At 39.7% G+C, this 27,034-nt stretch overlaps 1 protein-coding gene across 1 annotated transcript in view; it reads right to left on the bottom strand.

Annotated features, from left to right (window-relative positions):
* Positions 1–495: 495 nt before the first annotated feature.
* The window catches only part of mafa (MAF bZIP transcription factor a), a 74,861-nt gene continuing 48,322 nt past the window's right edge, over positions 496–27,034 (bottom strand). Inside the window, exon 3 of the mRNA XM_084932313.1 lies at positions 496–7,323. The gene's annotated coding sequence lies outside the window, so the exon portion shown is untranslated. The remainder of the gene's footprint in view (positions 7,324–27,034) is intronic.

The raw sequence follows: 27,034 nt of genomic DNA, 5'->3' as shown, positions 1-27,034 counted from the left end.
TCATGGGGTGTTGCAGTCATTAAAGATATTGCTCATTTAGTGAGGATAACATCACTATTACGTATCCTCAATTCTCCCAACCGCTACAAGTCCTTTGTCCACCTCGAGCTCATTTACAGTCAACCTCTAATATGGGCAATCAGCAGCACTATACCCTCACTGGGGGTCCATAAACACTTGATTTCACAGAACTGCCTTTGATAAAGGAGGGAGGTGACTGCCAGAGCATGTTAATGTGCTTTCCCATAAAGCTTATCTCTGACTAGGGTCATGGAGGCCAAGTGGCAAGGGGCTGATCGCCATAGCAATAAGACCCTAGAAGCTGTTACTGCAGCTTACGGCCCCTCTGATAATAACAGAGCCAACCAAGATCTACCTTTGGATAATCAAACCCCTCATCCAGGCCCATGTGGGAAATAATGTGGACATTTACTACGGTACAATTGAAATGAGGGGCGAGCACAAATTAACCTCTGGTAACAGTGAAGGAGCTCATTGTGATAGGAATCATAAATTTTTAATTGTTCACCAGCAGCAGTATTTTAAAAGCATGTAAAAACAAAATGATGAGCTGACCCACACTATTGGAGCACAAACACAGTTTAAACAAACGCATTCGAGTGAAAAAGAAAATTATTTACCTCACATTGGCCAGACTTCCTAAAACATATTTTTTCTAGTAATGTTTTTTCCCCCATTAGTATATTAGGCTGCATAATTATGTTTCTTCTATTTTTGTCAGGTATATGTGATGATACTGTATAATTTAGTCGACTAAAGATGGGAGCTTTGAAGAACACTTTGATAGCATATGGTTATCCCCTGCTGTCTCAGACTCTCTGCTCTGTAGGGGGCCCAGAAGGGATGTATTCATAACTTTCTGGACTTTACAAACTTTTCACTTCTCTGAAACTGAAGGATTACACCCGAATCACAGCAGGGAGAACAGCATGTTATCTCCTCTTGAGCCACTATAATCTCAGTTTTACACCCTAAAGGTAAACCCTTACCCCCCACCCCCCGAAGCAGAATAGAACAAAACAGGGGTAAATTAAATTAGTACTATTACCTTCCTGTCTGACCCTGAATTAGTGTGCACAGACTTCGCACAATCAAAGTAAGCTTGGTACTCTACCAAAAACTGCATTCTGTGTTTTCCATGTGCATTAGCTTCATCAATTGTGTTTCAAAGCAGGCAAATTGGAATCTAGTTAAGCTGTTTTCCCTGCCGTTAATTTTCTCTCTGTTTTCTGGCTCAGGTGTGGGAGACTAAATCAAGCTGTCAGAAACCAGACTGCACAGCTAAACGGTGCAGACTGAAATGCCACCTGTCCACAGCTCCTGGCAATTTATTATTTCCCCATTTATTTGTTTCTATAGTAGCAACCTTGGCTATTTGTAGAAGTCCCTATTGTCTCTCGCTTTTTTGTTTTTGTTTTTAAAAACTCACATTCTGTGTGTTTTGAACCATTGTATCCCACAGACAAAGGTTGTGATTTCCTCCATTATCTAATCAGATGCTAAAGATTTGGTTTACAGCATTTATCAGTGGTATTACAATGAGGTCAGCCCAGAGCATTTCTTCCAATTGAGGCATTTTGGTTAATCCGATTTTCTTCACCCCCATCCCCAATCTTCTTGGGAGCCCATCTCATCTCAGCGGGGGGCTTGATGGCTAACTGCCCACCTAGAGCTCAAGCTTATGTGCAGGCCAGAATGAGGTGGCAGTAAGGGCTTTAAAGGCTCTATTATTCATCCCTGCCATTAGCTATGTGGCATAAGGAGGGCTGTTCTGTCTTTCTTGCTGTCTGGTTGTGAGACCAACCTTCATCCACTGTATCCCTACGTCAAAGTCCACACCACTTCATGTGTTACATTTCAAGCATTTTAAGAGTCCTCTCTTAGTTCAAATACACACATGAGTTAGATATTCTGTGAGTAATGTGTTGATGTACCCACAGTATGTTGACCTCATACATGTGAATAATTTTTCAAGAGGCTCAGGTCAGCCTGGAGGTCAGGATTGAAGTAGAGGACTTGACACGGGTTGCTTCACTGTAATCCTTCCACCTTTGACCCCACTCCCACTACCCCATCCCTGTCTAGCTTGAGGTCACTGCTAATCATGACACTCCATCAGACATAGACACAGACAGCCAAAGTGTGTGTTTTTGTGTGTATGAAAAGGGGCTGTGTGTGACAGAAAGAAGAGCAGGGCATGGATATGTATACTGCTGCATATTTCTGCAGTACAGAGTTGCATGGTGAGAAGAGCTGCTGTCAAGCATGTGTCTGTCACCAAAGTTACTGTATGTATGTAAATATATATATATATATATATATATACATATATATTTACTGTATGTATGTAAATATATATATATATATATATATATATATATATATATATACATATATATATATATATACATATTTCCCATTTCAAATCTTTCTTCTAATAATATTTGCAGTATTACTTAACATAGAAATAGAGGATAGAGGTCATCTGGATAAGTTTATAGTTGTGTAGCTTAATGCTACACAAACACAAAATAAGAATTTAAAATTCACACTGGAAATTGTACCGCCATCCTTCATGATCAAAGTTGGTGGTTACTTAAAGAGCTCCAAATACCATGCCATGTTATACAGTGTTAAGTGAGTCTTTTGTAGCTTTTTTGACTAAAGATAATTTTGGGGTCTTACTATAAAATCGTAGCTTGTCAAATTTATACTCATGTTTTTCAATAAATCGCCTTTTAGTCATACATTTTTTCTATGATACATTTTTGCTATTCCCTGTTCAGAACAGTGATCTCTCTCTCTTGTGTGCCAGGGGTGGGGAGCAGCTATCACTTGCTACATCATTGTGTCCTTGGCAGGATTCACATGTATGCGTAGTGTCAATACTTGATGGTTAAGATGCCTGAGGCTTGGGAAGTATCTTTGCTGGCACGATTGTCATAGCAACAACCAATCACTCACAAGGCAAGGTAACAGAACTTTGCTTAGCAGCTGGCATAGGATTAACTAGCTGCCTGTGACAAGCAACTGTCTCACACTCATGGGATAGTTTTATAACGGGATTTGACCTGCCAGCAGCTGTAATGAAGTAGTTGATGTAACATTGCCTTTTCACTATTCTGTATTGAGCATTGGTTGTCCACACAAAAGCTTTACACCATATCTTCAGCCACACATCCAGAAGGCAGACAGACTTGAAATAATCAAACAGGCCCATTTTATTCAGGTTGTTTTTCCTCTGCAGTGTTCTGTCTATGTGTTTACTCTGTCACTTGGCCCCAGTGTGCATCTGCTTCAATGATCCACAGGCATATGCAGCACACACACACAAGCTAGCCGGTGATGACACTAATCAAGTGTTTAGTCAGGAGGACATGGACTTATTAACCAGTTTAGAGAATGGGCTAGATCATAATCAAATAAAGTAGAGATAAGTTAATAAGGTGAGATCTTATAAAGTAAGCTCTGCGGCATTTATCCTGCCCGAAATGGCTCTAGTATGCTGCTACTCACTGTGACACACAAGCACAGTACATAGTTAAGGGGAACATGTAGCAATCTCTCTTTATCACATGCATTGTTCTTCCCCAACATGGTGCTGTCTTTTGTCTTCTAGCCTTGTTCTTTCACTGTTTTTATTAGACATGGGTGAAGCACCTCAGTAGTCCAGTATAAGCCAGACCTCTCTTGGCCTAATCCAAAAATAAGATTGTGGAGCTACTTTATCCTGATACCCCACTGGCCACAGAGATGGACTGACCACTTTACCGAAGCTGATCATAATCTGCCCAGGGGCGACAGGGAGAGGAAATAAGTAAATGAAGATACTGTGTTAAAGACATGACTGAAGCATTTAAGAGGGAGCGTTGTGAAGAAATAGAAGAATTTGGTGTATAAGAAAGAGGTGGGTGAATGGGGGGAGGAGCAAGATGAGAAGAAGACTGATTAAGTGGGGCCCATATGAAGGAGCCAGAGGAGAGAAAGGCAGCGGGCAAGACCCAGTAGGGGGTAAATCCGAATCAGTAGAGCTCTATATCCCTGATATCCCTGCCCCCTCCTCTCCAGCGTATCCATCATGTTAATATACATACAGCGTGGCCCTCTGGGTAATATATCTTTGACCTGTGATTACACTAACAGCTTATTGTTTGCACACTGAACAATCCCATTATGTCGACGATCTGTTTACATACAGCCTTGCTGTTTAGATTAGCTTGCTGTGCGCGTGTGTGTGCGTCTGTCACAAAAAGATCAAGGATGTGCTTCTGTGCTTGTATGCATTTACACACGTTTTGTGTGTTCAGGTGTATAGCTGTCTATATTGTTCTGGTCCTGTCCAGTTTTATTGCTGGGTAGTGTTTAAACACTGCAATCAAAAACATGGAAAGCACATCTACCTGTCACATACGGCTTCATCTTTGTTTCACTTCTAACAAAGTGGAAAGCCTTGACACTCAGACCACACACAGTCTCATATATGAATGACATCTTCATCCTTTTCTGTGTTTTAAATCTTCCTTAACTAATCACCACTAAGTCAGAAGTCCAAATTTCAAGTCAGTTTACATGTTGACTGTAAATAGCTTTGGTGTGCTCTGACAATATTTGATTTAAGAAGATTTGCTCACATAAATTGTAAGACCTATTTTGTGTAAGACACACAAATTAGGCAACCACATGTATTCTGCTAAAATTCTATTTTTATGGTGCAGCATTTTGATTTATGTCTTTTATTAATTTTACTCCAAAAGAAAGCACCTGTTTTGCAGAGTTGATGTCGTTTCCTACTTCAACTGCATTTTTGATGGTTGAGAAATTTCTGCAGCTGCATCCAGAAAGAGTACAGATGTAGTGGGCAGGCATTACAGAAGCACAGAGGTTATTGGGTATTTGGCCACAAGGGTGAACATCTGGTGGAGCAGAGGGCCATACTCATTAACACAAAGTTAACCTTAGACAGGACATTAGGTCATGACAGCCCAGAGAGCTGTATGATAGTAATAGATGGGGTCAAGGGGTTATTGAAAATTTTTTAAAAATTGACAAATAAGTGGACCGACCAGTAAAGTATGTCAAGATAAGCTTAGTACAACCTTAAATTTTGATCAGAAATGAAGCTGTGAAATTACACAAAAAAAGAAAAAAAAATCTCCTTTCAGCCCAGCCTTGTTTCCTTTCCTTCCCCTCCTCTGCTTTGCTCTTGGACTTCTCTGTCAGTGCATACACTCATTGAGACGTGCAAATCCCTTTGACACTGGATGAATAGACAGTTGCTGGCAGGATGCCCTATGCCACTTTGTGCGCTGCCACTTAATTGGAGCGCCCCAGTTTTCCTTCTCTTCTTCTACCCACATTCGCTGTGGCCAGATTCTGTGTGACATCAGCAGGGACAGTATGTGTGCCTTCAGAGAGTTTAAACTTTATCAGAACTGCTGTTTGCTGGAAGACAACATGTCACAGTAGACATCAAACTGTTTCTGTCACCTTACTGTAAATCTCCTGCCATCAAATATGGAGATGCAAAGCTGTCAAAGGGCTTGCATTGGTTTAGAGAGTCAACCCACTCACTACCTGCTCATCCTCTTGTTTGAATAAAGGTCACATTCCATCTACAAATCAACATGCAAAGTACAGCATCTGAGACTATACATACTTGACATAGTGTACATATATACAGCAACATATTTGAGAGGCATTGTGTATGATTGAGCATCTCTATGCATGCGTCATATGTGTGTACTTGTTGGGCATTGGTTTGGTTTCTCCCATTGCCATATAGATCCATCCAAAGCATTTAATGCTGAACTCTCCTCGTGAGGCTCTAGAGGGACATGCAGCAGAAACATGGGGTAGTAGAGGGGGGTCAGTGTGAAGACATGGATTTCTTGATGCACAGCAGAACACTGAGAGGTAGAGGATGCACAACGGTGGAGATGAGGTCTTCAACAAGCTAGAAATTATCCCTGTTGTCCATGCAAAAGGATTTCTGTCTTCACCAGTGAGGGCCTAATCCTTGAGGTCATCTCTTCATTGGCTTGGTACGATGTCAGTCAGTCCTTTTGGTTAGCTTCATAGTCCACTGAAGGCAGAGGCCAGAATCCTCATTTCTACATTGCAGTTACTGAGGTCTTCTTTTGCCCCTGTGTAGGCTCAGGACTGGAGCACAGTTTCAAACCATGCAAAGAAAAAAACGTGTCCCTCTCAGGCTAACAGCAGCTTTGCTACAACAGTTACGAAGTGGGCATGAGAGGGCAGGGCAGTTGTTGTAGTAGAAAATAATAAATAAGAAGACAATGGGAGAAATCTGTAAATTATATATTAAAAAAAAAAGAAAAAGAAAAAAAACAGTACATCAAATATTAAACCTAATACTTAGAGGTGCTATGTTAGAATCATGGCTTTGGCAAATTGCCTGCTTCTTCTGTTCAATTTGCCTGTTTCCCAATGGAATTCACTGATGATAGCAAAGGAGTTTCTGTTGTATAATCATTGTAATGTGGCCGGATAAATTTGATCTATTCAGACAGTATCCAGGTATCTGAGACTAAATCACTGGCCATCAGAAAATATCTTCAGCTATTTTAAACTTTCAAAAATGTTGTCTGAAATATCCACATACTGAGATTTGTGATCTAAGAGCGTGGTAAATATACACTAAAGTCTGATCCATGCGGTTGTCTTCATTTGTCTCTATTTACACGTACTAGTGTGGATACTGGAGAGGAAGACTAGGCTGAGAATAAGAACAATTGTAAGTACAGTTTTTACAATCAAATTAACTTCAAAGACTAGAGAAGCAATATCTGAAATGATAGCTACATGGGCTCTGAATAGGTAAGAATACTGATTTTATATGGAAAATATTGAACCATGGGTATTCTATTCACAGTAATGAAGGTTTATGAATTTGGTGAGAGCAACTCGGTACGTTTCCTATATTAGGAATAAGAATAGGGTTTTATTGTGATCTATTTACAGAAGCATGCATCAGTGATCTTCCCATCGAAGAGAATCAACCATCTCCTGATTATGAGTCTCTGTGATTTTTATATTTGTTTTATTTTATTTTATTTGTTTTTTATTTTTGTGGTTTTGTAGAAAAAAGCTGGAGGTAAAATATTGGGAAAGGAAACAGGAGTAGTAAGAGGCTTTTCAAGAATCGCTGTAGAGATTTTGAAGAATTCCAGCGGGCCTTGTTTGTTGTTCCTCGGGAAATAATTTTGAATGTTGTGCTTTGTAGGTGTCTCGGTGCAATTGGTCAGTCGCTTTGATGTCATCACTGCTCAGTCATTAGGTTATCTGTTAATGGAGAGAGACAGAAAGAGAAAGGGGGGAGGAGGGGTTGGACAAGAAAAGAAGACAAGAATTAAAGTGGGAGTCATACTGCAATTGACTAGTGTTGTTTTTCCATGTACGCCGTGAACACACACGCGCACATACAAACACACACACACAGTTGTGTTTTCATATCTTTGTGGTGACATCTAATTGACATAATGCTTTCCCTAGTTGCTTACCATTACCCTAACCATCAAAAATGAATGCCTAACCGTAACCCTTACCCTAAACCTACCCATAACCTAATTATAACTCTGACACTAAAACCACATTTTGAGTCTCAAAAATGCCTTCAAACTCGTGTGGACAGGCATTTTGTTCCCATAAGGGCTGTTGGTCCCCACAAGTATAGTAAACTTTTTGGTCCCCACAAAGATATGTAAACACACACACACACACACACACACACACACACAAAGTACACCTCAAGACTGTGAGTGAAGTCCACATTGTGAGCAATACAGGACCCTTGTCTGAACTGTGCGTGCTTGTCCAGGGTTTATTGTGACACACAGTAAGCAACAGTCACTGCACTTGAAGTGTGGGATGGGCTCTGCTGTCACTGGTCCCAGTGTAAAAACAAAGGCAGAATGACCACCCTGTGAGTGTACATGGAAAGCCCACTTGGCTGAGATTCAGAGTGACAGTGGCGTCAGCATGGGGGGGGGGGGTGACTCTATAATCAGCTTCAATTAAGGCCAAGGAGAGATGAGGCAATTCACTAACAGCATGGGTGAGTCTAATTTAATTCTATTAAAATATTATTTAGTCTGGTTGTGATTTACCATTTTGAACCATAAACATTTTTTTTTACACATTTTCTTTATTGTGTTGTGTGTTTCTAAAAAGTTTCGGGAGACCTTCCAGCATCTTGTGCACTGTGAAAGAATGATTCATGTGGCCAGAGGGAGGTCTTTGTGGGTGGGCCATTAGACACAGAGACTATAGTGGAATTCAGCTGCTATCTTCTGGAGATCCAATTACATGACCCTACTGTAAAGGTGCTGCCTGCACCCATTATAAATCACCATAAACAAAGTATTGGCATTGCTTTGCATACCATCACAGCTCCACTGATGCTGGTAGAATCTGTACATTTTTATGTCATTGTATTTACATTGTATCCATTTGTGGAAAATGTTTTTACTTTTATCTATTTTTATTTTGTTTAATTTTGCCTAACATGATTCCTAAGGACATGATGAGTGATGGTAAAATATACACTTAAGAATATGATTTATGATTAGGATTTCTAGTAGTTTTACATTATTATAATCAAGTATTTTAGATTTTGCTGTTATTTGTAGTTGCATATAAATACATGTACACAGTCTGGCTTCATCAGTGGTGCCTCTTCCTGCGTTTGCCTTCGGTTAGTTACGGCACAAATCACTACAAGTGTCTTTTTTTGTCCAGCTTTTGCACAGCAGCTAGCCGTGTTCTTTGAGCTAACATGCTCGCAAGTGGGATCACAGCTATTACCCCAGGGCATGCTACATCCATTCTCAGAGAACTGCTACCGTCAAGTCTACATCCTCTCCAAACAGAATGTAGTCCCAAGGTGTGTGATAACAGAGGATGTGATGGGAATGCAGGGCCACTTGGACTTCTAAAGCCAGGTGTTAGCACTTCAGCTCACTGCCTCATCAATAATTGACAGAGGCAAACCAATCAGAACAATTTGCTCCCCACAGCGAAGTGCTAGAGCAGCCTAACACCAGTGAATCATTAATGAGGCAATTAGCTGAAATGGTTAGACGGTTAGCCCTCACTGGCAGCACTCCTGTGACTCTACTGTGACGGTCCTCCTCATACAAAAGCTGTGCATGATAGAGTAATGTACAGGCCAACACAAGCTGAGGGAGAAGATGAGTAGAATCACACAGCAGTGCCTGGATACAGAAGGTTGGAGTGTAACTTGCGTCAGTGATGCCAGCTCTCCATCTGTTGACCACTGCTCAGAGGGCCAATAACGGGAACAAACCCAATTGGCCATTACCATGGGAGATTGACCTTTATTGGTTGTTGTTACCATTGCACAGACCAAGCGAAGCTGTCTCCTGGGTGATTCAAGTGTGGGAGAGTCTTTATGGACAGGGATGAAATCGACCTCAGTGACATCACTCAAACACGGGGAAAGCAACAACTACAATAACAGCAAAGATGGAGTTTGGCTTTGAAGACCAGAGATCCTGGATTGTTGTTTGAGAGGAAAATCAAAGTCCCAAGGGAGCTGCTCACAAAGCCTCATCGATTAGCCATATTGGAACCATTTTATAGTTTATCGATGTTCCTCTGCCTGCACTCTCAGCCCTGGGTCCAGTACAGGCTCAATTAAACCAGCCACCTTGATCTCAGGAACAAACCATGTGAATACTACATACTGCATAGATTATTCCCAAACACACACTCAGTGTTGTTCACCCTCATCAAAAGTAAATGTTTTTTTTTTACTTTTGTTCAGGCAAATATGATGAACTAACTACAGCCAGCCAATTGTGTCATGCTCACCTTTATTTTACTGGAATTCACTTTTAATATTTTAATTTAGTTAAACATTGATACAAACTCTAAGATCTGAGCTTTTTCTGGCATTTGAAAGAGGACATGTTAGAAATGTTTAAGAACCAGTGCTGTATGATAACCTTTTAGGAGTCACATACAGAAAGGGCCCAAGGGGTCTGCAGGTTTTCATGCCAAGCAAAAAAAAAAAAAACTATGACAGTATATATACAGTATATGTTTACAGATAGTATACAATGATAAATTATAGTAATGAGAACATGGAATACTGTTGGAACTACGAGTTTTTATTTCCATGTTTGTATTTTATTTATTCCTTTTCCTTCCTGGGAACTGTTTTACCAGAGTATAATCTTAGTTTGTTTGATTGATGTTTGAGTTTCAAGTATTTTGTCTTTGAACTACAAATGTCAAGCATGTGCTTATGAAAGAACTACTCTTTACTGGTTTCACGCAAAGCACTTTTTATGTGTAACAGAGAAGGAAAAAAAACTTCTAGTACAAAGAGAAAAAAATAGCTTTTACCTGCCCCATTGTTTTCTCCCATTTTAAAACTCAATAACTTGGAAGGCCTGAAAAAGTCCCTCTTGTTTGGAAAATAATTTAGTATAACAACAGCAAGAAGTTCACACACAGCTTAGTTAATGCTTGTTATTTAAATTCCTTTGATTCGATTTGCATCATTGTGAACAGCAACCGGAAGAGATTGCAACCTTTAGGAGAATTATTACCTGGACTTAGTTTCAAAGAGCCGCTTTAACAGGTCTTCAAATCTGTCAAAAAAAAGAGTCTTTAAATGGTTAGGATAATTTCATTCATACAATAAATAAATAAAAAGGGACCTTTTAATCTGTCTTTTCTTCATGCTTTCATTTAATATCAGTTCAATCACGAGTTGCTCTGGGACTGTACTAACATTTTACTACACTTATCTCAAAACAATACTGGAGTCATTATTCATTTTCATTAAATTGGTTGGGGTCATTCTGTCTGTTTGGAAAGTTCAAAAGCTTGTCAGGAAATTTAAACCTGATTATTTGGTTTTCTTAAGTTAAGGAGAAAATGAAATAAACATCAAAGATTCTTTTCTTAAATCCATATTTAAATACGGAAAGGGACTTTTGAGATTTCTACCTATATCTTTTGCGTGTATGCCCTGAAAATTATTGCTTTTGACAAAGAAGTGTAAAAGCAATTGATTAAAGACTGGGTCAGTCTGTGCTGCTGATATTGACACTTTTGCAGATATTGTAGACAGCTAGTCTCTGTTTAATGATTGCTATTCACTTTTATGGCCCTCTCAGGATGTCATCCTCAACAAATATTTGCAAACAGGAAATTTGCAGTATGACTTGAGAGAGTAATAACCCTGGTACCTATGTGTTTTGAGATTAACATGTAATTAAAATAGTAAATCAATATTTATTAAGCAGTAGTACAAAACACATAATAAATGTAGCCAGGTCATATAATGAGTCACAGGGTAGTGGTTGTGCCCTTCCAAGTTGCATTCTCCACTGCAAATATTTAGCTGTGAAAACAACTTAGAAAGCTAGAAAATAGCTTTGAAATGAATTAGGCATGCTGTAAATTACTAGAAAGACACAGACACCCATGCCCTGCACAAATGGAAGTGCTTCTGCAGGTGCAAATTCTCACCTCAGCCTGAGACCCCTTCCTTTCCAAACCACACTTTTTAAATGTGGAGTCTATACTTTTTTCACTTCCACACCACAGCTTTTCCCCACAGTTATCACTTTAAGATTTTCATGCGTTCACTAGATACAACGACAGACAAAAAAAAGCACCTGAAAGCAATCCACCACTTACAGCACTGACGACAAAGCACAGAGTAAAGCAGCAGCACAGGCCACTGTCCATACTTTCCAGCGTGTACTGGAATATGAAAGGGAGATGTTAAAAGGTTAATGGACTGCTGCTCTTATTGTTTAAAAATTGCTCAACATATAAATGGCTGAATAAAGAAAGACCAACCATCACGGGTTGGCCTCAATTATGCATTGAAAATAAAGTTATGAGCTAGTGTTTGAATTATTGATGCTGGCACCGGGAACAAGAGCATGTTGGCAATGTGTCACTGGTTTTTTGCTGATGCTTCATGTTGTATTGATAATTTTTCATCTAAAAAGCCCATGAAGTCTTGATCTGTGAAAGATGGAAAAACACACCATGAATATTGGAAATCTAATGCAATATTACTGGAAGAGGGAAACATATAGCATAACGTCGAGTAACATAATGAAAACTAAAAATAATAAAAAGGTAATGTAGTTTAGAGCCATAGCTTGCACAGTGTAATCTCTAAAAATCGTATAGTTTTTTCCAGTAAAAGAATTGAAACAATCGACCACATTCAGTGCTTGGTACTGGGACTGTCCCATAAGGGTGACACATTTCCTGAGATGCAAATGCTTGTGGTACATTCGCTGATAGCCTTTTTTTAAAAAAAGAAAAAAAAAAATTCTCACCGACTAAAACACTCCCCACTTAAACATCTATTTGCCATGAAACGATAAGAGAATATGTAATGAAAAAAAAATGCTTAATGTAACATTAAATGAATTTTCGAAATATGAGTTAGACATTGTGACTAAAAGTAGCTCTAGCAGATGAAAGAGTAGAGAGTGAGAAAGACAACAGCGAAACAAGATTAAAAAAGAAGAAAAATAAACAGGATTTGATTGTACTCAGATTTTCTGTGACTTCATTTAAATGGTCTCTAGCAAACATAGGTGACCCAGGAATGTACAACTTTATTGCATGCGCAATAAAATCACCATGAATGTGTTCATAACCGACCCCAAATCATCACTAATCAGAATAGACCTTGATTTGATATCACAATAGACTTAAGTGTGGAAATTCCCTATTATTATTATTAATAATATCTGCTCAGCATTTATGTCTGTGAACATTGTATTATTCTGGTTAACCTTTTACAGCCCCCCTGTTAAAAAGACTTAAACGGAGACACAGATTACCCAATCAGATCCTGTGTTCAAAGAATCAGCCACAATGAGGGCAACACCACATTCCTTTAGTGTTTCATAATCTGCGGCTATTTAGCGTCATCCGCACAGCCAAACATTGAGGTAAATAACTTTTAGCATTCATACATTTTTCTTCTTTTGCCTTTGCACATTTATCTTGTTATATTTAAATTTTTGATTCCAGTGCACGCACACACACTGATTTTTTTTAAGTCATGGTAAAATACATTATGCCAGAAAACACCCTTTCCTTTCAGCTCAGTTTACACATGAGTGGTAGAGTTCATTTGAATTTAAGAAACATAAACATCTACAGAACAGAAAAATAAAATTTTGCTTCATTGCACTTCAGTCTGATGACATTATTTTCATTTTCTGTTTAAAATATAAATATGTAAAATATTACTATATGCTATATGCTCATTCAATAAAACTGAAACCCTTTTTAAATTGGGGAATTGTAAATTTAATTGTATAACTAATAGTTATACATGCAAATGCATTTCATATATATATATATATATATATATATATATAAAACTATGACATATGTTTTTATATATATATATATATATATATATATATATATATATATATATATATATATATATATATATATATATATTTAAAACTATGACATATGTTTTAATGCCATAGTTTTAATTTTATTCAAATTATTCCAATTCTTTTGGCTATGCAGCTGACATTTTCAATAGGCATAGAAAAAGCTCAGTGAATCATTTGTCAAAGTTTTAACATGAAAAGGCTTAGACAGGGAGATCAAAAGAAAAATACATGAGTGAAACTGAACTGAAAAGCAAGTGCTTGTGAAATTTCTCACAAAGCATTATGACTGGACTTCGCCCACAAATGAGTTTTAGGCCAGTCACAATCAGCCATTCAAAATATCTTTTTGTATGATTCAGTGAACTCCACTCGTGTCCTCTACAAGCAGCATCCTCGCTGTAGTGGATGCTTGAGTCAAACAACCACAGGTCACATCTACCTCTTCTACTTCATCTCATACCTCTGCTGCCTACTCATGAGTGCCTTTGGATGTGCACATTACAGCTTTAAAAAATGTCATGTGGATAGTTTTTCTTTTCTTTTTCTCGCCACTGTGTGTCAGTTTCACGCTGCTGTGACTCAACTTCTGTCATGTTAGGTCTTTCATCTCGGCATCGACATCTGCTAAGATACTCTTACTTTTATTTCCGATAAATGACTGATTTTACGTTTAGCTGGCAGTCAAAGGGCCACTGTTAACCTTTCCACACCTCCACAACAGACTTTTTTTTCACCTCATTTGTAAGGTGTGAGATGTGTGCTCTTTGAGAATCGCCTACTATCTTCCTTTCCAAGGTCCCATAATGTTAACCTGTGGAGGAGCCGCTGAAGAGATCAATACCCATCAGACTGCTAAAATAAATACATTTATCACAGCGGGATACTTGCTACACCACGCTACTACAGCCCGTTACATCTGATCGGAGGCAGAGATACTCAGGCTCATTCTGTAGCTAGAGAAGCTCTGATCAAACTGTCTACGTGTCCTGTTTAAAAAAAAGAAAAAGAATTACAAGTCGTACAACACTTGGATTTTCATTTTCCTCGGTTTGAACAAGAAGATGACAGGCTTATGTCTCTTTCCAGCTCAAAAAGAACAACGCTTTTGACTGTGTTCTCCATCTTTTGCTGCGGGTTGAGACAGCTCTCTGGGTTTTAAAATCTCATCTGAGGAAATGCTCCTTCTGTCCTCCCTCTGCTGCAGATAAAGAACAGGCGTTTGAGTAATTATGGTGCATTATCGCCAAGGAACGTTTCATTGCTACATTTTAAGCTGTGTAGTGAGCGGTGACAAACGAACGACCATTTTAATTTCTATCAGGAGGAAAAACACATGGCTGGAGCCAATGAAGTCAGCTCTCTCATTCTGCCACTGACTGAGACCATCTGGACCAAATAAAGTTTTTCCCTTTGAATCAACAGCTGTTGGAAATTGCACGGGAACACTCCTTGTCTGTAGATCAGTCTTTTATTTTTCATTCTTTTCACTCTTTTTAATGCTAACAGTGTTTGTTTTATGGTTTTAGTGCTGGATTTGATCAGTGCTCACAGAAGAAAGTAAAATAAAACGTGGCTGTCTAAATGCACCTGTTTCCCCTCATTTTCCCCCCTTTGCACGTCTTTCAGTCTGTATCTCTTTCTCTCTACCCCTGCTTGTTCTATGGTGGTAATCTTAGGGCTGACCATGTCAGTCAATCTTTCAGTGGCTGACAGTTTTACAACACATGCACTACACTGATGGGTAACATCACTCACATAACGAGACAGAGTGAGAGGGTGGGGAAGGACTGAACTAACGGAAGTAAAAATAACAGCTCACGTATCTTACACAAACACGGTGAGAGAGGAAAGAGTCAATTTTATCTCAGTTTCATCTATGAAACTGAACATTTTTTTTCATGATTTCATAAGGTTTTGAACTCAGAGGTAGATTTTCCACTATGCGTTGCGGAGATGGAATCACAGTGGTTTTCTCTTTCCATTGGCCAGAGAGGAGAATTTGTTCCACTCTGCTGACAGATATGATTTTTAACACTTCATTTTATCCTGGATTATTATTATAGGGCCCAGTCATTAACATTTTTTAGCAATGAACCTAAACTGTCTGAGGCATTTAGAGCAGTATTGCCTATGTTACAAATCACCTTGGTGAGCACTAATTTTGCTACTGAAGACTCGAAGAACAAAAATGTTATTTATGCCAAAAGTATGATCAAACATGAACACTTTTCACGTTTCACATACAGATTGTTTTAAATATATATATATAAAACATGTGATGATTCATGAGTTCATCAGTTTTTATTTTTAAAGGCAGTGTTTTCAGTCCGGAAGTTCACAACAGACAGGATAGTGTTTCTTGTTGAAGCTGCCAGTCCACATCCTGGACAGCTGGGTCAGCAGAAAGCCATAAGTATGCACATTTGGGCCTGGAATTCTACTTACATTTTACTTACATCAAATGGTTTCAGGAAAATGTGGTGATAATAAAAAAAATCCTCCATACTATACTGTAGCTGGTAAACTAGCGAAGAAAAAGAAAAAGAGAGCAACTATTTACACTTTAAATAAACATTTTCTATTTCTTTGACAGCTTTCAGTAAATTATTAACACAATAAATGTCATTTTATTTGTGGATACAGACTAAATGGTTTAATATCAGCTTTTATATCAGTCTGATATCTGATAGAGCTAATGATTAGTTAAGAGAAGCCATGCCATGCACTGCAGTGGCACAAGCAGCAGTCTCTCTGGAGAGTCAGGGGAGCCAAAGTCCTAAGTGGTCCCCAGAAAGTAGGAGGCGAAAAGCCACCCATAGGAGAGAGACGATCAAGTCAATCTGTTTGTCTGTTTATGGCAAAAGGCGGGGGAAGCATCCTGCCACCCTGCACTGTCATATGGGAGTCAGGCTCCCACAAACACATGCTTAATGACTTCATTTATTCACCCCGTCACTATTGCTTTCTCTCCGTCTTTCTGTTTTTTTTCTAATGATTTTGCCCATATGTGCTTTCACTTTTCTGTCCCATTGGGATATTATTAGTTATGGGTGCAAGGTTAGCATCTGAACTAGTTTGTCTGGGTTGTGTAGGATTATATGTGGATACTTGTGTATATATATATAAGACAGGATTACAGAATGGGTGCCACTACAAACTTAGAATAGTGAAGAGTAGGGTCAGATAGTTCCCAGTGATGAGTTGATGGAAGGCCATGTGATTCATGTCAGTGACATCTGGGCCAACACTGCCAGGACATCGATCAGACTAAAGCTCTGGAAGGTCTCTCAAAAGGTTTATTCTTAAATCTATGCTGACAGGCGATGACATGATGGAGACGGGGCTGGTGAATTGATTGTGTCCTCTCTCTCCTTTCACTTTTCTGCTCGCACTCCTACTTCTTCTGGAGTCTCTCTCCTCCCTTGCCTCTTTGTCCCATCACTCTGCTTTCCATCTCTCCTTTTCCCCCCACCCCCTGCCTCCTTTTTTTTTCTCCACCCGGCTGTACTCATCGCTTGAATGTGTCGAGCGCAAGATGTCAGATTATTTCCCAGCAGACACTGCGCTGTGTGACAGAGGACTAGAGCTGTATATCACTCGATGACACTTCTTTTGCCTCCCCCTCTTTACGCAGACAACATCAAATATTGCCAGGCCTTTTTGATCACTTAAAAGGCTTGTATTAGGAGAAGAGTTCATGCCTAAACAAAAGCAAACAAAGTGTTTCATCTGTTGTGTTCGTCGGTCGCCCATGTGTGTGCGGTAACAGCTTTTCTATCAGAAATGTGGCAAACCACAGTGACTCGCACATTATAGGACTTAAAAGAAGTCTCAATGCATATGCCAAAAGAGAAAAAAACAGCCATTTTTTCACCACTTTTAAGTTCCATGTGATTATTACTTTTTATAAGTTTGCATTTTTTACAACAATAAAACATATAAAAATCCCTGCAGTTCTCTGATTGTTTATTTTCTCTAAAAGCAGGCTTCAGTCCATGCCTTGTAATTTTAATTGAATGCACTGAGGACTTAAACTTGGGTGGGGTCGGCCCAGTATCCAGGCCAACCGCTCAGCATATTGTTTCTGTGGCACCTGTCTCCCCAGATTAATAACTCCAAAGTCTGTGCTGGCAAAGCATGCATGGATACCAGAAATTACAATACTAATTCAGCGCTAGGGATTTATACACCCGCCTCTCCCAGGATTTATGGCGAAAGAGAACTGGGGAGGGAGAAAGAGAGAGAGGAAGAGAGACTAATAATGCTAGCGAAAGTGATTAGCTCAATGGGAGAAATTGTGCGTTTGTAGTCCTGCGATTATTATTGTGTTTCTCATCACATAATGAGTTTGAACAATGCAGTTAATGGCATTATTGGCGGGCAACCAGGAACGGGGTGTATATAAGCTTGATAGCACTTTTTCGTCAATAAATCACTCCAGTGCACATGGCAATATTTAAATCTATGTTATTAAAATTGTTGGAACAACACTATCAGATTTATGTTGTGTTATTTTATTATGGATTGATTATCATCATCACAGGCATATCTGATTTGCGTGGAGGCAGCTGGAGCGTGGTTGGTTTAATCCATTTTGATTGCTCTGCAGAGGAATGCAGCTGCTTTGCTTGAGTGGACAACAACTTGCTGTGCACCTCTTATGATTGTCTCAAACAGAAAAAAACAAGACTAGTGTTTGTCTTTGTTTTCTTCACTGATATTTGTACGATTTCTCTCAACTATCAGTTATGTTGACCTGTTATGGAAATCCTTGAAACGTCTCTGTTCTCTATCGTGTTATCATTTCAAGAGAAAATAGATCATGAATGAAAAACACTGCTATTATTACTTCCTCTTTGACTGTACACTAGCTCATTTATCTTCGTAAGGCTTGAGACATAGGGAGTCTTAGAATCATTGATGAAAGCATTATGAATCACTTCACTCCAAAAGCCAATTGTATTCAGGGGATGAAGACAAATGAAAAGGAGTTGCATAAAAGGCAGACTGGATTGTCCAAGTAATTTTAGATGCAATAAAATGGAAAAGAGACAGTGGGAAGAAAACGTGTTAAGCCAGACAAACACAACAGTGGAGAAAGAGTAAGAGCTGGAGTGTGACCGCTACGTAGACACACACACCGCTCTCTGTTTACAAAGTAACCTGATGTGAATCTAATTATAATCAGTTTGTTTACTTGATTTGAGATGAATGAAAATTTAGGTAGGCTGCACTGTGAAGATGAGATCAGTCTCAGCACGAAGAGTCAGTCTAGTATGTCCACTCGCCAATACGACAGCAGAATTACAGGCTCTGAGAACTGTGACAACCCTGAAATTACAATTGAGTTTCACTCCTTCCTGCTTCCACACTTACCTCCCCCCCGCAATACTTTCTTTCTCATTCTCTCGCTCTCTCTTTCTCCCTCTGATGGCTCAATAACAGGTGCCATGCTAAGAGAGCTGTTACAGCCGTCCCTGAGTGGTTGTGTCAGCAGCAACGTTAGGGTTGAGCTTTCCAACCTGCTCACCATGCAGGAAAAAGGGAAAAAAGAGAATGAGGAAAAAAAATCTCTCTGGTCCCCAAATGATGCCCGCTGGGAGCCATCGTGTGCTAAATTTCGCCGGGTGTTTCTCCCCTCTTTTCTGTCTTGTGGCCCCCGGACTCCGATTTACAGACATAGCCATATTGGGCCTTTATGCATGGCGGAGCCCAAGCAGCTGTGTTCAGCAGAAAAAAAATGACAACAACAAAATAAAGAAATAAATAAACAAATCAACAAACACATAAGAGAAGCTTATTTCTTTGCAAATGCTCGAATAAGGACTTTTTTGTGTGCCATCTGCAGAAAGTGAACCGTAGAGTTGGACCTGGAGTGCACTTAGACAGGTTTGCGCTCACTATTCAAGAAAACTTGTGGAAAATTCACTAAAGTGTTGGAAATCCTCCCACCACATCAGAACAAATTTATTTATAAGTTCTTGTGAGCCTTCTCTGACTTAAAGAGCCAATTTACTGCGTGCAACTCAGCTGATACTGATATCGCATGCCTTTACAAACCGGAAGATCTGTCATTATGATTGCTCATTTAAGCACACTCCTAAAGACTTGAGAGGTTCTTGGCAAAATCTATGCAAATTAAGCTGCTTTGTGAAAAGACGCATCACTGTGCATGAAGCCTGAAGCGGGCAATAATCACAGACGGATTGTGTGCAAACAAGAGATGCTAAGCACCTCAAACCTTAGCAAGAGAGGAAAGCACACCACAGGGTGAAAGCGAGTCAAACACTCAGGTGATTGCTCAATTTTTCTTTCGCTGATGAGCAACAAAGCACCGTTACATGTTACGTTTACATTTTCAACTTTGCTCTTAACAAAAGAGCATAATTTTATGTTTAAATAGAACAGTTGCTGCAAAGGAAAAAAAAGCAAAAACAAAGTCAAACGTCTCATCTGAGACTCGCCTTCCACAAGTTCATGAGCATATGGCCTCGGTATCTCAGCATAATTCACAGCCCCCCCCCCCCCCCCTCTTTTTTGTGAGGGGGGAGGCGGAGACATATGTTTGCATATAGCATAGGTAATCTAAATTTAGCATCCATACCATCAAGGGGCGTTTCATTTTACGCTCACAAAAAAAATGATAAATTTCAAAGGTGACCTGATGGGTTTCATTACAGCTGATTGATCGGCTTATGTTAGGGTGTCACAAAATGGACAGAGTAGACATAATATACCTTCAGGATCCTATACAGTACTTATAGGCTATTTATCAAGGCTCCTACATGAGACGCTGATATACAGTAAATCATGAGACATATTTTTTTAACAGTTCTTGATGCTTGATTTGTACACAGCCCACTGGCACTTGACAGCGTTTGATTAAAAGTGCTTATTGTATAAACAACACTTCTATTAAACTTCAAATCAGCAACTGAACTGCTTCTCTGATGTGACTAAGAAGATCTTTTCTTATTGTCCAAGTCTTTTAACTAACAAATCATGTTCTTGATATTAACAAAATCATTAAGTGTTCTAGAAATATTAATCTCCTAATTTAGAGAATTGCAAAAATATTTGAGGTTAATAGCAGTACACCTTGTGCATTTCTCACTAGCGTTTCTGTTAAAACAGTTAAAGTTCCAGAGCAGTTATTTTTATGTATGTCTCTGCATTCTTTTTGAGCGTTTGGTAACAAAGCAGGGATCTGGGATTCTCTCCTATGAACTAGTAAATAACCCCTGCAATTCATCATCAGAACAAGAAAGAAATGTCAAGGGCACAGGAGTTCCTTTTTTCTTTTCTTTTTTTGGTCGAGGTCACACAAACAGAATAAACAGCAACACGCATGCAGAAAACATACACGCGCCTGTTTGCATGCTGCATTGTGACCACACTGCGCTACATAAAAGTTGAGGCATTGACAAATCACTGAGACCTGAAAGTGGGGCCGAGGTGGGACTAATTGAAATGAACTTTAGAAAAGGGGGGACACCTAATTAAAGATGAACTTTCTATCCTGTGTTTGTGTTGACATCATGGGGCCTAAGTTTAAACTCATCTTTGTTTGCACAAACCTGGCGATGCGGGGAAACTGTACACGGAGGACACGGAGAAGGAATAAGGTCATCGCTTTTCCTCAGTGGAAACATATTTTTCTTTAAGTCACATGCAACACTTTTATGAAATGTGTGAGGGGCCCATTCATTATCTGCAACTTTTCCTCAGAGAAACTGTTCTGCATATGGTATCCTGGGTTTTTTGTACTTGTATGTTTATCTGTGCTGGTTTGAGACAACTATCCAGAGTGCTGGATACACAGAGTACATCCTGCTGCACCTGTGTATGTGTGAACGAGTGTGGGTGGAATATGAATAGCCGTGTGCATGCTTGCACTTGTTTATTGCTGTTTATTGTCTGTTCTATTTTCTGTATTACTTAGTCAGGGACACAGCCCAGTACTGGAGCTGTGAAGTTCCCCAGTAACAGGCTAATTCCTCAGTGGCTGTTTAGAGTGTCTCTAGCAGTGCTAAGTGTTCTCCTCTCTGTGCCTGATCAGAAAACAGGACCACTTTAGTCAGTTTGTTTAAGGTCCCCCGAGAAGGCTCCCATATCCTCCCTCTACTCACCCCTTCCTCATCCCTGCTCTGTTTCTCTCGTGCTCACACAAACGAAAACACTTACTTTTCATGCTCCCGAACTCGCATCACATATTAAACAGATAGATAGAAGCTGACATGTGCAAATGAATCAATTGATTATTTTTTCAGCTCTGTCCATATTTAATCAATACCATTAATATTGGAATATCTCTTTTTGTCCTTTTAATTTAGCTTTTAAGCTTTGTTTGGAGTAAATGTTATAGAAGCAATAATGATTTTCCTAGTAATGCACTTACAAAAGTTTGAAGGGCTCAGTGAAAAGCATGGAACATGAATATGGATAGTGCTGCATCAGCAGAGAGTTGTATAACGTCTGTCTCTCATTTAATACATTATGAGTAAATGCGGTGACTGAAAATAAATGTTTGAACAGACCGAAGCTAAAATTTACACTGAGGATAAATGTTTATTGTTGTGTACGTTAAACAATGCATAAAACAATTCATAGTTTTTTTTAACTGAAGGAATTAGGCTCGGGGTGACTGTTGTCCCTGTTCTTGTTGTTAACTGGAGCTTGACTGCCAAAAAATAAAAATAATAATAATAAATTATTTAAAATAATAAAGGAACGGTTCAATTTAGCTGGAGATTATCGGCTGTATGGTCCTGGAACGTGAGCATGATAGGGTCCTTTCATCCCACAGTCACTGTGAGGATTGGACTCATACATGCACAAGGATTAATAATGAAAAGCAGTTCCCATCAAGCAGTGATGAATTTTATTAATGTGGTATAAGAAGCGACGTTAATGGATATCATGTGCTTGCACTTAACGCACCCACCTCAGAGTTTAATGAGATACCACCCAACTTAATGTGTACATGGGCGTGTGTGTCTGTGCACATACACGACAACTTAACTCTGTGCCACCTGCTTCTATAAAGCAACGTATACAATGCTACAGTCTTTTGGCTTGACTTTTTAAATGCATATTGTGTATTCATTAAATACCCTTTGATTGACAACTGAAATGTTGTCAAAACACCACTATTTTACTGGATTTAAAAACAGGACATATTTGCAAGGGAAATTCTTTGCATAGAGAATTTATCTCACAACATGAAGACATATTCTCTCTGTTTTCTATAGTCTGGCCTGTTCTGCTATCCTTGTGTAAAGGTGAAGTTTCCTCACAAGAGCTGACAAGTGTGAAATTACGATAGGAAGTGCTTCATACCCTGCCATTTACCTTCATTCATTACCACTCTTCACACACACACACACATACACCTTTACATTCCCTACAGTCCACAGCTGACTGGTTGATACAGCAGTCATTTCTTTAACTGGAGTAGAGGAAAATACCAGACATAATATGCGTGACAGTTTTGCCTTTGGAATTTCTCAAAGTTGGTGATATCCTCAAAGGAATTGGCTTGCCTTTTGAGCAATATTGGATGTGGAGGTACAAAGATATTGGAAAGAAGATTTTAGGTAGAGAAACACCTGCATGGATTATAGCTCATCTATACATCTATACCACTAGTCTCCGGCCCTGGACCTAGATCCATAGGATGTTCAAAGGAGTGCTCGACCACAGATTTTTTTGCAGAGAGGTGAGACAGGTACCATTGTCCTTCATTGTCCTATGTTATTTCACTTCAAACTCCTTAATTGCAAAAGTTACTCTATTATGTACTCAAAGATGTGTAGGATTGTTGCAGAGTACTGTAACAGACTTTACAGTCTAGACTGTAAACATTTGCAAAGTTAGATAATTGCCTGTGGTTTTCTAGTTCAGCACAATCAATGTAAAATGCAATACTTAACGCTATATTAATGTTCAAACTCTGAACTCGTATTTGAGTAGATTTACATCTCTATGAAAAGAACTGTGCGTAAGCTGTAACGCTTTTAGCACATAGTATTAAAATCGTCTCTCTGTGTCTTTCTCCACCCCCTACTGAGTGTGTGTTGTCTGAAGGTTATCCAGCTGACTCTGTGGCCAGAGGAACTGAGACGCTGGGCGGTCATAAGTCTTTGTCTTTGAAGACCGCACACTGTGTCCGTATCGCTGTTGCAGCGTAATTGATACAGGCTCACGCTGTTGAGCTTAACTGAGCCCCGTCATGGCCTTACACTCAGATCTCTCACAGCTGTAGGGCTCAGAGTACTGAGCTCTCACAAAATCACACAAGCTCACCCACAAACCCACACGCGCACACACACATATAACACCCAGCTGGCTTCTGGCGAGATCACAGCTAAAGAGATCCAGAGCGGAGCTGGTTAGACTAACACTAATGGAGATGAGCTGCCTGGTTAGCTCAATGGAAAATTGAGCAGAGTTGATGCTTATTTCATCACAGCAGTAGCCCATTCCGCAGGGAATACACAGTCAACTTACAATGATTTTAAATCTTTCTGAAACAAAGGAAAATAAATAGTGTGGTTTTTGTGAAGGTCCTGGTTCTGTGCCTGCTTTTTATTTTGATGTGTTATACTGTATGAAACCACATGTGATGGATGATTTTCTCCTAAGTGTCATGCACAAAGGATACATTTGTTGGTGCATGCTGTGCTCAATCAGTGTTCTTCCACTGACAAGGAGTTCTTCTCACTTGGCTCCTTAGTAGTGAGTGCATTAAATCATGTCACCAGCTGGTCCGGTGAAATCTGGGCCACACCTGAGTGCATATGTCCTGCCCGGCAGCACTGTAGCATAGTAAAAACTACAGAGGATCACTGGCAAGCAGGAGGAGGTCCTCTGCTTTTATCCCCCCGCCTGACATTCAGTGACATTTAAGAAGTCGTTAAAGGTGTGAGCATGTGGAGGTGGGGGGTGTACATCCTCAGGCTGAGAAAGACCCTCAGCGCTGTCACCAAATAAAACCTTGTTGGATGAACTGATTATGCTGTCCAAAATATCATTGTATTACATGACACCTAAACTAATGTATATGCAGTGTTGACAAATAATGTGGAATATGCTATAAAGACAGCTAGACTCTAATGCTAATGTAACTTTATAATTCCTTCTGTAGGCCATTGTAGATGGAAGTATGCACTGCAATTAGATGGAGTGCAGTCCATCTCTGGCCTGAATCAGTCTGGTGGTGATTCATTGTGGTCAATCTTGGCTGTGACACAAGCACACAGGGTCCGCAGAAGATAAGAGTCTCCTCTTTTATGAGGCTCTTCCTCTCCACCAACAAACAGCTATTAAAATATGACTGGATCTGGCCCCTTCTGGTGCTGCTGACAGCTAATGTCATGATATTTGTCCATCTCTGGCATCCGTCTCCATAAAGGCTGTGCAGTAAAAAGGCCCCGCTGACCCACATCGTTAGGGGCTGACCCTCTTTTTACAACAGTAAATGTTTGTTTAGGGGCAGTCCCCTGTTCTGAAGTAGCGATTAGCCTCTGGTAGAGAGAGGAGCCCCCAGGTTCAAAGCCCATCCTGCGCTGAGAGGCTGTCAGCTCCAATACTAACAAAAAACACAGACAGAGAAATGCAGAGGCTGAGACAGGACAGTGATTACAAAGCTTTAGCTCTCTGCTCAAGGCGCTGTACAGTTTCTCTGGAGGGGAAAAAACACTACGCTCCTCAACCCAATGAACTGACAACTGAATGCGTTCAAGTGCTGCAATGTGGAAATGGAGAGAAAGCCACGACTATAGAAAGTAGGCTTGCATAGTTTTCCCAGACAGTATAGCAAAATTCACTTTTTGTGCAAATAATAAGTGTCTTGTTGAGTGTTTATTATAATTTCTATAAAAAAAAAACATGGATCAACAGATCACAAATGTGGCACATTTCTCCTACCAGCAGTGAAACACTGCACAGCTGCCCAATACGTAAGTGAAACTAACTTTAACCTTTAGATCATAAGTCATCCTTTCAACACTGCCGCTGTGACATAAAAGTTTTTTTTTTTTAAAGTCTGTTTACCGCTTGGAGTCTTCTGATTGTCATTTTAACAGGTTTTAAATGACACTTTTTTGTGTATGTGTACAAAAAAATCCATTGTCCTCGTTTAAAGGATTTTTCAGGAACTGTATGCTTGTAAATCAGTCATCTAAATGTTTCCCTTGAGTGTCTCTGTATCCTCTCCCATCCCTGCACCATATAAATCTGTATGTGCTCAAAGCGAAAGTGAGCCAGGTCACAGTTAGACCTTTGCCCATCAGTCTGAGCCACACGCTCTACACGCGGGAAGGTCCTGGCATTCCCACAATACACACAAAGGTAATGGAGGCCCAAAGATGCCTGAGGGGACATAAGTCACACAGAAAAGTGATGGTGACAGGCTGACAAAAGGCTTTGATGGGTGCCTTCAGTCCTTGGTATGAACACCAGAGTTGCTCCAGTCCAAAAACCTTCACGGTATCCAACCCAAGTCTCTACTCAGCCACATGCCTTATCAAGGAGGCAGGAAAGGATGACTTTAGCATGGATATTACAAAGTTGTCAGCTGGAGGTTGGGGGAATTAAGTAGGGAGCACATCTGCAATAGCTTGTGTGGTCTCTCAACTGCAACAGTATATGTTTAGACTCTATCTGTAGGATAAAGTCTGCATGCTGCTGTAAGAGCAGCTATAGATCAGTCGTAGCTGGTTTTCACCACACAACAAATATGTTGAAACCCAAGAAGGTTCTTCATCGTCACATAAACATGCTTCACTATAGATGAGTACAGCTTTAAAAGCATATTTGTATATCATAAGCAGCTGTGCACTACTGTGCAACCATGACTTGTAGACATAGTGGCAACACCAATGAGCCCTCATCTGTGCTCAGAAGACTGTATATGTTCATATTATGCATTTAGCTGGGCATCAACAAAGAAATGCAGTGATGTATTCTCAATAAATACATATAGTTACTATAGTAAAGAACATTAAAAAAAATGGAATACCGCCAGATTGAGTGCTTCCTTGGCTTCATAGCCACTTTTGATGAATAATTCAGGAAGCATTTTAAATTATTTACATAAAGGTTATAGTGTAATATTATGCAAAAGAAAAAAGAAAAAGAAATTGCTTGCCTGTTAGTGTAGCACTGTCCTGAAGTTATGGGGTGATATTGCTACCCCTGCATGGTAACATATGCTGTACTACATGCTCTCACTGGTCTTATGATTTTCATCAGTGTAACTGTCAGTACCTGGCAACACCGTGGCTTCTGATAAAACAAGATGCATTTTCAGGAACATAAATTCTTTTTTTTTCTTTTTTCTTCTTTTTCCTGGGAACTCACCTTGGCGGTCAGTCCGACCTGAACCTGCCTGGACTAAAGCCAAACTAAACAGACAGACATCTGGTCCCTGTAATCCTCTTACAACTGCCTCCCACACATAGTCCTCAATGGCGAGTCTGTGGTGTCTGTGGTGTCTGTGACATTGTGACATGGCAATTAACTTTAACTTATGTTCACTGATTATCCAAAAGTAGCTTACCGTAGCAAGG

This window comes from Perissodus microlepis, chromosome 1 (genome assembly GCF_051167445.1).
Source record: "Perissodus microlepis isolate ML-2025 ecotype Zambia chromosome 1, ASM5116744v1, whole genome shotgun sequence".
Taxonomy (NCBI): Eukaryota; Metazoa; Chordata; class Actinopteri; order Cichliformes; family Cichlidae; genus Perissodus; species Perissodus microlepis.
The sequence above is the reverse complement of the archived record's forward strand: the minus strand, read 5'-3'. Positions and strand labels throughout refer to the sequence as shown.